The sequence below is a fragment of the Miscanthus floridulus genome, chromosome 8 (genome assembly GCF_019320115.1).
Source record: "Miscanthus floridulus cultivar M001 chromosome 8, ASM1932011v1, whole genome shotgun sequence".
In the NCBI taxonomy this organism is placed as follows: domain Eukaryota; kingdom Viridiplantae; phylum Streptophyta; class Magnoliopsida; order Poales; family Poaceae; genus Miscanthus; species Miscanthus floridulus.
The window spans coordinates 110,656,572-110,673,422 of NC_089587.1; the positions used below are offsets into that span (position 1 = coordinate 110,656,572).

The window sequence follows — 16,851 nt, forward strand, 5'->3', positions numbered from 1 at the left end:
TATATATATATATATATATATTTCAAAGGGTTCTATATCAACTTTTCAATCAAAGGAAAAATATTATTGACATTATCCATAACAACTACTATATAAAAGCAAATTATATATTAGTCGTCTCTCCTTTACTGTCGTTTTTATCATTTTGGTAATATCCGATATGCACATACATGAATGATGGTGGCGAGTTTCCTCAGCCACGATTGACAAGATAAAGAAAAACCCACCAGGGAGTCAAATTAACTATTGGATGGCTTTTTTTTTGTGCTATTTAACAATAGCGTATTTTACTAATCCAATGCAAGTAAGCAAGTACTAACTTAGCGAAAGTATCAACCAAGGTCGTTGATTTTAAATAACTTTTAGTTGTTGCGCAAACTACTACAGTGCCATCCTTTAGTGTAGTTGTTAATTCAGAATAAGTTATTTATAAATAAGTTTTTCAATCAAAGTATATAATATATAAGAACATTTAGGAAAAATGTATGCAAGTTTTTACTCTGTTGGGGGGTAAGATGCAGGATTACTGTTTCTATTTATACGGCGGGTATTCATTCTTTTGCATATTTGGAATAATAATAATATAGTAATATTGTGAAAATAAGTGTGACATGTCTATATGTAAATCTTGAGATATGAAGTAATTTTAATGCTGGTCCCATCCTAATTCCTAAGCAAAAGAAAATATTTTATTATTTTGCAACCTAGTTTGAGTTTATTACACTTATAAATCTTATATATCTATCTATACTATAAGGAGCAAAGGAATTAAAAACAGTCTCTCACCCTGATATTTTCTACCCACCTTACTTTTTCTCTGTTAGATTTACCTTAAACTTAGATCCGACGCATCTAAATCTCTAACCCTGATCTAACCATGGTATCCGGTCAAAAACTCTCGGCAAACTCTTTGCATTTACCCTCTACCGATGCCTTGTTTCGCCTTTTTTTTTCTCACCGTCGTCGCACCGTACCCGCGCGCGTACCCGCTCGCTCAGCGGTTCGCCTTCTGCGGCACGAATGCGGAGGCGTCGTGACTCCTCGCCCTCGCCCTCGAAAATCAACCCGCGTGCGAGAGACGGGGAGAGCAGAGGACGAGCGTCGATTTATCCGAGCGAGCGAGACAGCGAGCGGGCCAGTGCGGTGGCAGGGGAGGACCGGAGGCGGCAGGCAGCAGCAGGGCTTGCGCCTAGAGGTGGACGGCGGTCCTGTTCTTGGCGTCGCGTGGGGTGTTCTTGGCGTCGCGTGGGGAGGCCCGCGGAGGAGGCAAGTAGCCGCGGTCCGAGCCCTCGCGATGCCGGCCACCAGAGCGCCAGGCCGCCGGCCACCGGCCACTAGGCACGATCCGCATGCCACCAGGGCCGGCCGCCGGCCACCAGGCACGAGCATGACCGCAGGCCACCAAGGCCGGCCACCGGGGCCAGACGCTTCTTCCCCCTCCTCTCCTCGACACAGGATGCGCCATCGACGCACGCTCCAAGGGACTTGATGCTGATTCACGCGGAGGCCGAGGCAGGGGCAAGGACGCGCCGCTGCCACCAGGCTGCCCCGTGCTCGGTGCAAGGTTTGCCTTCTATGCCGCAAGCGACGTGCGACCAAAGGGCCACTCCTCATCTCTCCATAAAGTCTGCACGCCCATAAAGAAAACACATCCGCTTCTAATCCAAAGGTTATAATCAGGGTATGATATATTTGAAATTCCATGAATAACATGATTGTCTCAACAATTAAGATGTCTCAAATTTCCCATTATAGAATACCTTCACTGATTTGGTCTAATACAAACAATTTAGGTTTTTTCACTCCTACCTATTTGGATTCCTCCAGTTGCATAACTTTTGTTGATTGTGCAGGGAACTTCTCATTTCTTTCTGGAGGGCAACTGGACAGAAATCCAAGAGAATCATATTCTATAGGTTTGTATAATTGTATTGTTTCATGAGCACCTTTCTGACTGTGATTCCCTGTATATTAAATTTCAGGGATGGTGTGTTTATCTCACTACTGGAAACAGAGACTTTGCCGAGTGCAAAATTCTTTGTCGAGTGTCAAAAATCGGGCACTCGGCAAAGACCTTCTTTGCCGAGTGCTGCACTCGGCAAAGACTTCTTTGCCGAGTGCCAGACTCTCGGCAAAATCTCTACACTCGGCATAAGCTGCCCGCGAAACGGCGTTCGGTCACGGCCTTCTTTGCCGAGTGCCTGCAGTTAGGCACTCGGCAAAGATTTGATTTTTTTTTTAAATTTCTTTGCCGAGTGCTCCAGATCTGTCACTCGGCAAAGATTTAATTTTTAAAAAAAAAAATCATTTGCCGAGTGTCTCAGATCTGGCACTCGGCAAAGAAAAAAAAATTTAAAAATACTTTGCCGAGTGCCCCTGGCACGGCACTCGGCAAAGATTTAATTTTTTTTATAATTTCGTTGCCGAGTGCTCCTGTAGATGCACTCGGCAAAGAGGAAATTTTTTTTAAAAAAAATTAAAACACTCTTTGCCGAGTGCCTTATGCCTGGCACTCGGCTAAGACACCCTTTGCCGAGTGCCATACCCGGCACTCGGCAAAGTTTTTTTTGTTTTTGGCCTCCAATTTTTTGTGCGGCCCTTTTAAAGCACCAGGAACTCTTAGTTACAATTTGGGAATTTTTCGTGGCTTTTTGATATATTTAGTTACTTTATTTCGTTTACTTGAATTTTTTCGAAAAATAGAAATTTTAACTGCACGTGGTACGAATAATGGAGTTTAATGATTCAAAAATTGATAGTCATGTTAGTGAGTGTTGTGAGAGGCCGTATCCAGGAACGGACCCGAAATTTCGGACATCTTGTTCATGAAACATGTCCGCGAAATTGCGTGTGAAGTGTTTTTAAATTCTATAAAAAGCAAACGAAGTCTGAAAATCATGAAACTTGTTGAGATGTCGTGATATCATATGTGGAGCCTATGATAAAAATTTCAGAAGATTTTATGCACGTTGTCACGTACGATGCTTACAAACCAGGACATCTCTACATGTGATATCAGGAGCTGGGGGCCCAGCAGGAGGCCGAGCGGGCCGAGCGACAGGCCCAGGCGCAGAGGCTGACGGACATTACGGAGTTCCTACAAGAACTTGGGCAACGTGTGGGCTTCTCTCTTCCACCTGGGCTGTTGGTTCCACCTCCGCCTCCGCATCCTGCAGCTGCAGCTACTCCTGTGAGTATCAAAGTTTTTTACTTTCGCTTGTGCTTTGCTTGTATGGCCTCTATCGTCCTAGATTAGCTATCAAAACAATCTTGTCTCACATGCAATCTTTTCTTCTTTGTGCAGTCTTCATCCGACGGTGGTTCAAATAATCCACCTCATGCACCTCCGAATGATGCATCTGGGCCTTCACCACAGTCGCAGTGGCCGAGATGAGTGCATGTTGTATTTTTTATATTTGTTGTTCACTTGGTGATGAACTTGTGATATATTTGTGATGCACTTGTGGACTTTGATGGACTTGTTGACTTATTTGGATGGACTTGAGCACTTATTATTATATATGTGATACATATTGTGATGGATGTGATATGGGCGGATGGATGTGTGGATGGATGAGATATATATGTGATGGATGAGATATATATGTGATATATGTTTGTATGAATGTATTTGTCATGATCGAATGTAAAAAAAAATAAAATTTGCCCTTTTGGGTCACTTTGCCGAGTGTTGCACTCGGCAAAAGACCCCTTTGCCGAGTGCAATGGTCACAGCACTCGGCAAAGCTAGAAAAATGGGCGACCAGAAAACAGATTTTCCAACTTTGCCGAGTGCTGTGACCATAACACTCGGCAAAGAAATTTAAAAAAAAATTCAAAACTTTGCCGAGTGCCATCCATAGGGCACTCGGCAAAGAAATTTAAAAAAAAATTCAAAACTTTGCCGAGTGCCATCCATAGGGCACTCGGCAAAGAAATTTTTAAAAAAAATAAAAAATCTTTGTCGAGTGCCTTCCTGGTTGACACTCGGCAAAGAAATTTAAAAATAAAAAATAAAAACATTTTGTCGAGTGCCCTATGGCTGGCACTCGGCAAAGAAATTTTTTTAAAAAAATAAAAGCTCTTTGCCGAGTGTCTTCCGGGTTGGCACTCGACAAAGAAATTTTTTAAAAAAAATAAAAAAAATCTTTGCCGAGTGCGTTGGCACTCGGCAAAGAAATTTTTTTAAAAAAAATAAAAAAATATTTGCCGAGTGCCTGCAGTGTTGGCACTCGGCAAAGTGACCGTCAACGGGACCGGCGCCGTGACGGTCGCTTTTCTTTGCCGAGTGTCCCCGGGGCACTCGGCAAAGAGGGCTTTGCCGATCAAATTTTTGCCATGTGTTCTTTGCCGAGTGCAATTTGGCCTTTGGCGAGTGCCTCAGGCACTCGGTAAAGAACCTGAATCCAGTTGTGTCTGTCTCATCGTTGAATTTCATTTATTTGTTTTACTACACTAATAATATGATGTAATTCTTTTTGTGGTCCTTTCAGTGAACAAGCCACCCTACCCATTATCATGTTTTATGGGATGAGAACAAATTTACCGCTGACGGGTTGCAAGCTCTCACTAACAACTCGTGTTACACGTAAGATTTTACTGCTCTATCCATTTTTTTCTTTTTTATTTGTGCACTTGTTCAGTATCAATTGTTAAGCCTGACTTCGCATTGAGTTTAATTTTTTTATCCCTACCCACCAACCATTGAGGTAGGGTGGGGTGGTAATATTACAAAATAGAATGTCGACTGTTGTTTGGATTGCTTGCAGTTCCTCCTGCACACTATGCTCACCTGACAGCCTTACAATCTTGCTTTTACATACAATGGAAATAGCTACCAGGGGGCGCACGTAGTTCCAGGGTGGTTGGGAATGTTGTTGTGAGGCCATTACCTGCCTCAAGGAAAGCATGAAGTGCGTCATGTTTTACTTCTATAAGATTGATGCTGCCCCGATGCTTTGAGCAAGCAATATCGTGACTTACCTAACCTGTCACATCTTCGCATGTAGGCATCTTTATTTCCCTGAGGCAACCTTTACTGGTTCTTCAGTGAATTCAGCTCACAAGTTGTAGGATAAGTGGCTATGACAAACGTCATCATTGCCAGAGCTTTTGCAAGTTGATAAGAGATATTCAGGCCTTTATTTATGTTTTTTAATACCTAAATCTTCTATTGCAGTTGATGCACAGTCAGTATGTTGAGTTTCTACTGCCTTTTCACTAACTATGCTTATATTCCTCTGTAGATTCTTGTATATTTTGTTGGCGTAAGGGATGATGATTGGTTATACAAAAGTTCCCAAAATTTCTGTCTGAGTTCTCAAATTTTCATCCTGGACCATTTGCTAAGCTACTCTAGGAAAAGAGCATACACAAAGTACGTGTTGCCTATTGTGTAGTCCAGAGAGGAAGGAACATACTGGATTAATGTCTTGAGACAATCAGATTGCTGCATGCTATGGAGGTGCAATGCAATTTATAGAAAAAGGAGAAGAGTACAACACACATGGCATTCCTATTGCCTTGAAACGGTTATTGCTTTAGGGTGATTACTTGTTAATTTATTATTTGTATATTTTTCACAATTTGCCCACGATTTGCAAATTGGACAAATATAAATGACCAGCCTCACTTATGCTTAGAATCAGTAATCAGTAATTGGTAGAAGATTTCATAGAATTAGCTAATTTTTAGCTTGGACAGGATTGGACATTTTGTTTAGTTCAGATCAGAGAGCTTGCATGTTACCAATAACTGAACATAATATTATTGTTTAGAAGTCCTTTAACTCTTCCTTCTTTGGGGTAAATTGAAGAGCTGATGTTCTAATTGGTCTGTGACCCCTCTGAGCTAATTTTTTCATCAGTAAAACATAGTTCATGTTTATGCTATATTCAGATTCAAATAGTTCAGAGTGACCTGCTAACTGTGATTGTCAATAAATCCAGGTTCATGCTTTTGAACGTTTACTGTTTTCAGACCACTGCTCCATGTCCAATATTTCAGTTACTTGGTAATCTTTTTCTTCAGTTATTTAGTCTTATGTGCTCGACCCCGCAAATCAAACTGCATGCTGGTTTTTGAGCTAAGCAAATTGATTATTCCAGTCCAAAAAAACAGGTTCCAGACAATGCTGTGCTGACAGAGCTGCTGCCTGGTGCATCCCTCAGAGCCTTCACCTGGCGATATCCCAATGAGCCACTCAATCCGTCTATTCTTTTTTTTATTTAATTTAGAAAAGGCTAATCTCAGGCTTATCTCGAAGATTGTGAATTTCAAAATTCAAGTCTGGTGTGCAAGTAGTTTTGGTGTATCTTTACCCGGCCTAAGATATTTATGAGATCAACATGTTACCATTTGTGCTGGCCTATTTCTTTTCCAGGTACATTGTTTGATCGATTTTTCTTTCTTTCCAAATCGAAAAAAGTCTACTTAACCCTCCACCTATCAACCATGGTCTACTTCACCCCCAAACTATAAAACCGTCTATTTTACCCCCTGAACTTTTCAAAACCGTCTATTTTACCCCCCGGTGGTTTTCGACGGTGGTTTTGCTACAGTAGCGGTGGTTTGCTACGCTACCTGTGGTTTCACCTTTTTCTTTTTTTATTTATTTTCGCTGAATCTTTGAAAAATCATAGTAAATCATAGAAAATCATAAAATGGAAAATCTAATTTTGTTGGACTCCACATAAGTAGATCTACATAGTTAACATATAATGTGGTATGCTTTAGTACAAAGGTTTTGCTGTACCTTTAGATTAATTGGAAAATCTAATTTTGTCTGTAATTAATTGGAATTTATCTATAACTAAGTTATACATGGTCCAATGAGTACGAAATTTTTACTATAGTTCAAGCATACAATAATTAGCCTACCATAAAAATTTCACCATAATTGGACCACAGAAGCTGCAGCTATGAATTGTTCCAATTAATTACAGACAAAATTGGATTTTTCAATTAATCTAAAACTACCGCAAAAATTTTGTACTAAAGCATATCATATTATATATTCATTGTGTAGATCTACTCATGTGGAGTCCAACAAAATTAGATTTTCCATTTTATAATTTTTCTGTGATTTACTATGATTTTTTAAAGATTCACCAGAAATAAATAAAAAAGAAAAAGACAAAACCACCATCATTATAGCAAAACCACCGTTACTGTAGTAAACCACCGCCGAAAACCACCAGGGGGTAAAATAGACGGTTTTAAAAAGTTCAGGGGGTAAAATAGACGGTTTCATAGTTTAGGGTGTGAAGTAGACCATGGTTAATAAGGAAGGTTTAAGTAGACTTTTTCCTTTTGGATTTTGTGCTACGTACTATGTTTGCTGCCTGACAGGGTGTTGCTTTTGACAACAATTGTAAAGATAATATGATAGATTAGTTTTTTTTAATGTTCATATATAGGAAATAATGAATTGTTCTTTGTTGTTACCATCTCTTTTTTTTTTTTGATGAAACTGGAGGGGCTTATGAACCCCTACAGGTTATTTATTAAAATGAAATCACAAAAAAAGGGGAGGGAAAAGTCTGAATACAACTTAAGGAACAAAAAAAGAAATGAAAAAATGATACAAGCTGGGACAATTACAATAAATTTTCCACCCATAGATCAATGGTTAAAGAGAGACTGGCCCTTTACCTTCTCTTATTATAAATCAGTGTTTGAGAATTTGCCAGAAACTTCTCTAGGTTTTATATTCTTAGGCTATGGGTACTGGAAATTGAGAATTCCTGAAAAAAAAAGTGTTTCCCCATACCAACAAGAATTTCATGTAATAGAAATATTTTTAATTGATAGTTTGTCCGTTTCTATGGTTTGTATCATAAATGTGCAGGACTAGATTTTTGTATTATAGTTATGTGTTGCCATTTAAAATTATAGCCACGTGTCAGATGATGCTGAAATGGTTTCTAAATTTGAACATTCTCAAGTTCCCGTGATTAGTCTCAGATTTGGAGAAATCTCATTAGGCATGCTCTTTTTTTATTATTGAAATGTGCTTGATTATAATTCGATAGCCTCTGGAAACTCACTTCCTGGGCAATACATTATTTTGGTCGCTGAGAAATGTAGTGAGAGAAAAGGATCAATGAATTTGTATTCTTAACACTGGTAGAGAACCGAGCTTTACTCCCGGTGGGGAACCCCCTCTAGTCCCGGTTCCCCACCCGGGAGCAAGCATCCGGGACTAAAGGGGGGGTCCTTTAGTCCCAGGTCAGGAACCGGGACTAAAGGAGGACCTTTAGTCCCGGTGGGTAACACCAACCGGGACTAAAGGTGTCTCCTGACATGCCACGATGGCCGGCACCTTTAGTCCCGGTTGGTAATACGAACCTGGACTAAAGGTTTTTTTCTTTTTTCTTTTCTTTTCATTTTTTTGTTTTCTTTTCAAAATAGGTTTTCGAAGTCGTATTGTACGCTGCTAATTATACATTTATACGCGCATATAGTATGTTTCGGTTCAAGCACAATGAACGTATTAAATCACACAATTCAAGCATAGAAATATATATATATATATATATATATATATATATATATATATATATATATATATATATATATATATATATATATGCATCATATATATATTTACATGCATGCATGCATATGTGTATTTTACATTATATTATTTCATGTGCATATATTACAAAAGATTGCATTATAGTTGTTGTGACATAACAAGTTTCCTCTCATCCTCTAGCTTGGCTTCAATGGCAGTGTTGGGTCGAAGTAGAACTCGCCCTTGGAATCGATGACCTGCTCATTAAAAAATCTGGCTATAGACTCTTGAATTGCTTTGATTTGGTCTTGCCGTATGACCTTTTCCTCCAACCATCGAGTCTACAGGTTTGAATTAAAGGAAAATAAATTAATATATGTACATATATATATATATAAAGACATAGTAACACAATCAATAATAATAATTAAATGAATATATAGTGTATTTTTAACGTACTTTGAGTCTCTCTGTAGGAGTCCTTTGGGAGAGCACCTTGATAAACTTGCAAACATAGTAACCACAGTAGTTGTTTCCCTGTTCCTACCTCAGACACCACTTTACGAGAAAAAGATTTGTCATCCAATCTGGTGATCCGGTGAAAGCTATATGTTTAATTAATAAAGATGATGCGATTCAGGGGACTTACTTTCAAAGGGATTACATTCAGTGGCGCTTTGCATTTTTCTATGTGTTGCTTCTCAATAAAGGTTTTCCAAACACTGCCCAATAAAAAATTTGCAACGTCATCAGATATAGTTAATCATCATGTTTGTGTGTATATATAGTTGCTAGAGATCCCGAAATTACCTCTGGATAATATCTATCATATCTTGGTAGTCTTGTTGTGGTTTTCTCATCGAGTCATAGATTATCAAGTGACTTTTCACCAGATCGATGTCCATCAATATCCAGTGATTGCTGCATGTGTTTATAGGATATAACGCATAACACTCATTAATTAACTAGAATCAACATATGAGCCATTAAGGCTATGATCGACATGATTAACACTCACTTGAAGTTATAGGGAAAGAGTATATCCTTCTTGTGGCGTTGGTTCACTAAGAAGTTCATGAGGTTACTCTCTAACTCAGACTTCTAATTAGTCTTTGGAGTAATTGGGTCTTTGAATACTATATGGGGATCAACAAAACCAATTTCATTGCAGCCTTCCTTTCTGAGCTCTGTCATTGTAAATCTGCATATATATAGTACTTGTTAGGATAATTTATATGCATATACACACATATGATGAGTTTAATAATAGATCGAAAGAATTATTACTTACAAGCAATAGCAGCTAATGATAACTTTGTCCAGAGAGGTCAGGTGGCATAGTTGATGAAATTCTGCAAAGTCAACATACATAACATCATCGCCACAGAACCAATGTTCATCTCTAATTCTGACACCAACGCAGAAGTCTTCACTGGTAGACGCCTGCATGTACCACTTGTTTAGCAGGTACATTTGCGTCCCCAGATCAGATAAGGCTTGAGGGTTGTATAGACTCTGGCCTAGTACAAATTTTTTCTTCCAAATATCAACCTCCGCCGCACTCTCAATGTTTCCATCACCAAACATCTGGTAAAGGTCGAGACCAGTCTCATCAAGAAATTCACCAAGGTGATCCAAATCGACATCCGGAGGTATGTTTGCCTGATGCATTAATCCTAAATTCGAACCATATTCATTACCAACAACTAGCGGAGGGATTGATTGGTGCGCTTGTTGTCCGAGTTGGGCAACTCCTTTCCCTGCCCGCTTCTTTTTCTGTGCCGCCTCAATTGACTTGGTGAGAGTGCGGTCATAGTCTGATAACGTTGATTTGGACGGCTTACGAGATTCCCGCTGTTGTTGCTGGTAAGAAGTCACCTTTTTTCTTAGAATATCCGGAGCTACGAAGAAGTACGGTTTCTCCGGGTTTCTCCTTGCTTCTTGATTCATTTTAAGTTTGTCATAGAATCTAGACATGTCTTTTTTATATGCATCAGTTCCTTCTTCCTTCTCTTCAGATATTATTTTGGGAATAGCCCTTGGTTTCACGGTGGCTTTCTTTGCAGGTGGGGACTGGTTCTTCGTTTGAGGGGCTGGCCTCTTGCTAGGCTTCTTGGTAGGCGGGGGTGGGGGAGGCGTTGGAGACCTCCTTGGAGGTGTTGGCAGCGGCATTGGAGACCTCCTTGGAGGTGGCGGCTGCGGCGTTGGAGACCTCCTTGGAGATGGTGTGGATGCAGCCTCGTCTTCCAACACAATGTCATCGTACAGAGCACTATGATGATCTGGCGATTGAACAATTGGATTTAGGTTGGGGGAGGATCTGCTACAAAAAAAGGAATGACATATTATTATGAGCAGATTGTTAATTATTTAAGCCAATACAAATTAATGATGTAGTGTTTTCATCCGCACGTACCTATGGTGAGGTAGTTCAGGAGGAGGTGGAGCCGACATCCCTGGAATGATGATGTAGCGCTTGCGCCATAGAATGAATGTCTTCTCCGCTTCTCCTAGAGTCTTCTCGCCATCACCTCCAGGAATGTCAAGAGGCAAATCACTAAAACCTTTTTCAGCTTTATCTACCGAGATGGTAGCATATCCTTCTTGGATTATATTCCCATGAATCCTTGGTGTCTTGGTTCGGTCGATAGGATTAACAAGACCGATAGCCACCTTGATTGTGGAATTCTCCTTCGGAATGTGTAGCTCACATGTTGTACAAGGTTCAGTGACGTCATCCACAGGGAAGCGCAGTCCTGTGTCCCCTTGATTTGGTATCTCCGTGGAAGCGTAGCTGCTTTTCAACTGAACAGATTGGCTAATGTTGATTTCTGGCTCTGATGCCTGCTTGCTTGCACTCACTGCTATTTGCACTTGCCTTTTGATTTCCTCCTGCATTCTCGCTTCAAGGTTTTTTTCCCGCTCCTGTACTTCACGCACCGCTTCCTCCAATCTCTGGAGCCGCTGTGCCTCTTCTTCCTTCTTTCTCTGGCGACTTCTGTAGGAAGGTCTGTCCTAAGGGAATCCATGCTCCCACGAGACACTTCCTTTGCCTCTAGTTCGGCCACCATGTTCAATAGTCCCGATGGCGTATGTCAGCTCATCCTTCTCTCTGTTGGGCCTGAACGCACCACTAGCAGTAGCTCTCTGAGCATAAAACAATCTTTCTGCTGCTTCTTGCAGTCTTGCGCCATAAACGCACTTCCCTGTCTCCTGGTCTAGTGTTCCCCCATGATCGAAAAACCAATTCTTTGCATGTTCTCCCCACTCGAGTGATTCTGGTCTGATACCCTTGGCAAGAAGGTCTGCTTCCATTTTGTTCCACTTCTTAATGGCAGTCGGGTAGCCACCTGATCCCAAGGTATGGTGGTATGTCTTCTGTTGGGCATTACGTTGGTTCTTTATTACCCGACTCACACCCTCTTCCGAAGTCTTGTACTGTACAAACTCATCCCAATAGGGCCTCTGCTTTGAGATCGGGCCTGGGACAGTAAAATCTGGTGCTATGTTCTTCTTGACATACGTCGTGTATAGGTGTTTCTTCCAAGTCTGAAACTGGGTGGCCATCTTCTTCATTGCCCAATCCCTAACTCGCTCCTTTAATTCATCACCATCTATTATATCATCATAACCATCTGTTTGGAGCGTGAAATGTACCAAGACATCATTCCAAATTAACGCCTTGTCACGATCGGAGACAAAACTGATATGAGGAGCATTGGTCTTCTTCTTCCATTCATGGGTACTAATCGGGAGCCGGTCCCGTATAAGGTAACCACAGTGGTGCACAAATTTCATTTTATTCGGCCCCCCGGTTCTCCTGTATCCACATTGAACTCCGAGATGATGAAGCGACCCTCCAATGGCTTTTTGGGACCTCGAACATTTTTACTCTTTGTTGTAGTTGTTGATGTCGATCCAGAGGGCTACAAAACATAAACATTATTTTTAATGTCATGAGCACACATAAGACATATGATAATATATATAGCTAATAATAAAAAATATATACTTGGCCAATATGTTGTTGCTCATTTTGTTCAAGAGCTAAGTACTGACTCCCGTCATCTGCATCCTCTTGCACGTTATTTTTAGCACCATCATCACCAGCAACTTGAGTGCCAGTGTTGATCAAATTCATCATCAACTCCTCCTCATCCATATTTCTCGGGTCGGCCATCTAGCTTCAAAAAATAAAACCAATATATAGTACGTCAAATCTTTGCTTATTACATGCGTAAAATCTACAAATAATATGCATTATTAAATCTTGCCCCTCGGTCACGGACGCAATTCGCCACACTAGGACGAACTACGTCGGTACTAGGGTGAATTAGGGCACGAGAAAGGGCGGTGTGACAAGAGTGGCGGTGCTCCACTCCGCCATATATATGTCTGTACACATGGGTGAACGAGGGCGGCGGTGCTCCGCCGTATACATAGAAACGCATGGACGAAATGCATATGAATACAAATGACATATATATACATGTCGGCGCGGTGGCCGGTGTGCTGACGATGATGACATGAGGCAGGCCGGGGTGCTGACGACGACGACGATGTGAGGCGGGCCGGGGCGGTGTCGGTGCGTGATGTTGTGATCCTATGTACCATGTGAACCATGTAGTCATTCATCATATGAGAAAATTCTATGTTAATAATGTAAGTATAAGTCATTATGAAATGTAAGTATATGTGTCTTATTGCTCATATAACCATTACTATTTCCGAAATGATAAGAATTTATTTTCTTCTTCTACAGGCGATCTCTGATGCTATGATATAAAGTTTGAAGATAGTCTTCCCGGAAAAAAATATGTAATGCTCATATTACTTTAGCAACATTAATATATTATATCTGTATATTCAAAGTTCACAAATGAAGAAACATTGAAGTTTTCCTTCATTTGTCTATAGCCATGCATGCAAGTCCAACCAAAACTGCTAACATCATCACATGTGATATTTTTGATAAACTAAAAAACGCTTAGTTTACAAACTGGGTATCAAAATTGAGTTCCTATTTGACCATTATATATCCTACAACAAATCCTTCAAAAAAAAAGACCCTACATGAATATATTTGGATAAAATTTTGTTAACAAACATTGATCTATGAAGATAGAAAAAATTCTTCTATTGAAACTGCATCTTGGAATAATGGCATATCATATAGTGATGAATATATGGCGGTTGATGGGCTGGATCATTTTCAGCTTTAGTGACAACGACAATGGTTGCCATCCTAAAGAGTTTGTAACGAAAGTTCATTAGCGGATGGTTCGTAGCGTTGTTTCCAAATAATATATAGCGTGTTTATTATACAAGCCATGGATTTACATCGATCTAATTAATTTCTAAAGTAATTTCACTGGTGGTCCTTAATTATACTTGTCATGAGTTTAGGTCCCAGTGATCTTAAAATGTATTTTTGTACCATAAAATGCAGTTTTTGACACTCTAATTAAACTTGCTAATTTATCCATATAATATCCAAATATTCAAAACTTGCCTTAAGATATGTTTTTATTTAAAATCATTTAGAGTTCCAAATATTCATTTTTAGTTCCTAGATTTTGTGATTCAAAATTTGGAATTTTCAATCGACCTCGAGCGTTGACATGGCTTACACCAAAGTTGTAGTTTTCGATGTGATCTATAACTCGGCAGTGGAGGGCTTGGACGAATGTACAAAGAGATCGACGAATATATCACCTCGATCAGCTCGGCAGTGTGGAGGGCCTCGGGCGCGGTGGGGCAACGCGCGGTGGAGGGCCTCGGGCGCGGAGGAGGGCGCGGTGGAGGGCCACGGACGCGCGCGGAGGAGGGGCACGGGCGCGCGCGGTGGAGGCCGCACGAGGAAGAAGATGGCGGCGCCGGTGTCACGGAAGGCGAACAGACGCGGCGCGAGGAAGAAGAGGGCGGCGGTGTTCGACGAGGAAGAAGATGAGTGGATCGATCTGCGCCAGGCGCTGGAGGTTATATATCAGAGAGAATTACTCCCGGTGCCAGCCACCAACCGGAAGTAAAAACCCTTTACTCCCGGTGCGTATTACCAACCGGGAGTAAAGGTACCTTTACTCCCGGTGCGTGTTACCAACCGAGAGTAAAGGTATACCTTTACTCTCGGTTGGTAACACGCACCGGAAGTAAAGGGTTTTTTTTGGCGGGCCACGAAACTGCAGCCCACCTTTACTCCCGGGTGGGCTTCCCACCCGGGAGTAAAGTTGGCCTGCAGTTTCGTTTCCCGCCTGTTTTAAGCAATAGTCTTGTTAAATACAATAGAAATGCAATAATTTTTGTTAAATACATAGTAAATTAAATAAAAGGCATAAAATTATTTTGTTAAAAATATAAATTTTCTTTTTGTTTATTGCACATAGGAAAAATCGATAACCTAACTTTTTTTATTTTTTGTTAGAATTATAAAACATAATGTAACTAATATTTATTATTTCGTTAATGCAAAAATGTAGTGTTTAATTAAAATTATTAAAACTATTGGTTTTGGACAGGAAATTTGTTTTCACATCATTTTAACGTTAATATTTTAATTTTTCATCACTCAGTATCCTAATTTACCTTTTTGAGAGAGAAATCCCACCAAATCAAACATTGATTTAATTTGAAACATGACATAATAAACATCTGAATTCACAATTATTACATAATATCTCAAACACACACTATATTAAATCACTATATCATCAAGTGGGCACAGCAGTGAACTTCTTCTTTACGTATGTCCCTTGGTTATGATCGCTTCGTAACCATGGAGTGTCCTCATCATTTACCAAGATGCTAGGGTCTTTGTTCACTTTGAAGGGTGGAATTCGGTCATCCTTTTCATATTCTTCTGACATGTCCGACTTGTCCTTAATTCCCACGATGACTCTTTTCCCTGAAAGAACTATGTGGCGCTTTGGCTCTTTGGTTGAGTCATTATCGTTTTTCCCTCTTTTTGGTTTGGTAGACATATCATTGACATAGAACACCTGATTCACATCCTTGGCAAGGACGAATGGTTCGTCTTTGTACCCAATATTACTAAGGTCTATTATTGTCATTCCATACTCGTTGTCTACTGTTACCCCGCCTCTGGTCACCTTGACCCATTGGCACTTGAACAATGGGATCTTCAAAGTAGGTGCATATTCTAGTTCCCATATTTCATCTATGCGTCCATAATATGTTTGCTTATTCACATTCGGGTCTGTGGCATCTATGCGGACACCACTGTTTTGGTTGGTACTCCTTTTATCTTGGGCTACTGTGTAGAATATGTTCCTATTTATCTCGTACCCTTTGTATGTGACGATATGCCATGATGGTTGCATAGCCAATAAATACAGTTGCTCATGGATGCTCTCATCACCTTGACATTTTTTTCGCAACCAACCGCCGAAAGTTTTCATGTGCTTATGCGTAATTGAAGCTTCAGTCTTCCCTAAAAACTCGGATCGTAAGAGATCCTTGTGTGTCTCAATATACGGATCTACCAAAGAGGAGTTCTGTAGAACTGTGTAGTGCGCTTTATTGAAATAATCATCATCCGTACCAATATATGTTTTCCTCCCTAGTGTCCCCTTTCCGCTTAGTCTCCCCTCATGTCTCGATTCAGGAACACCAATCGAGTCAAGGTCAGGAATAAAGTCAACACAGAACTCAATGACCTCTTCTATTCCATAGCCCTTGGCGATGCTTCCTTCTGGGCGAGCACGGTTGTGAACATATTTCTTCAGGACTCCCATGAATCTCTCTAAGGGGAACATGTTGTGTAGGAACACAGGACCGAGAGTGAAAATCTCCTTGACTAGGTGAACTAGGAGGTGTGTCATAATATCAAAGAAGGAAGGAGGGAACACTAACTCAAAGCTGACGAGACATTGAACCACATCATTCTGTAGTTTAGCTAGATCAGTTGGATCAATTGCCTTCTGAGAAATTGCATTGAGGAATGCACATAGCTTCACAGTGGCTAGACGTACATTTGGAGGTAGAATTCCTCTTAATGCAACTGGAAGTAATTGCGTCATGAGAACGTGACAGTCATGGGACTTTAAGTTACAGAATTTCTTCTCTGGCACATTTATAATACCCTTTATATTCGAGGAGAATCCAGATGGTACCTTGATGTTGTTTAAGCATTCAAACATGATTTCCTTCTCCTCTTTGCTTAGAGTGTAGCTAGTAGGACGTAAGTAATGGCGTCCATCATCTGTCTTCTCTGGATGCAGGTTGTCTCTTTCTCTCAAACAACGTAGGTCCTGTCGTGCTTCAAATGTGTCCTTAGGCTTTCCATACACACCCATAAAGCCTAGCAGGTTCACACA

At 40.5% G+C, this 16,851-nt stretch overlaps 1 long non-coding RNA gene across 2 annotated transcripts; it reads left to right on the forward strand.

Moving 5' to 3' along the window:
* The first annotated feature begins 1,062 nt into the window (after positions 1-1,062).
* On the forward strand, positions 1,063-6,367 carry LOC136473259 (uncharacterized). 2 transcript variants are annotated; one of them, XR_010762555.1, is made up of 5 exons: positions 1,063-1,669; positions 1,854-1,916; positions 4,494-4,588; positions 5,247-6,013; positions 6,121-6,367. It is a non-coding gene; the product is annotated as an uncharacterized lncRNA (long non-coding RNA). The 2 variants fall into 2 exon arrangements; XR_010762554.1 differs by having other exon boundaries at positions 5,247-6,367.
* Positions 6,368-16,851: the final 10,484 nt, after the last annotated feature.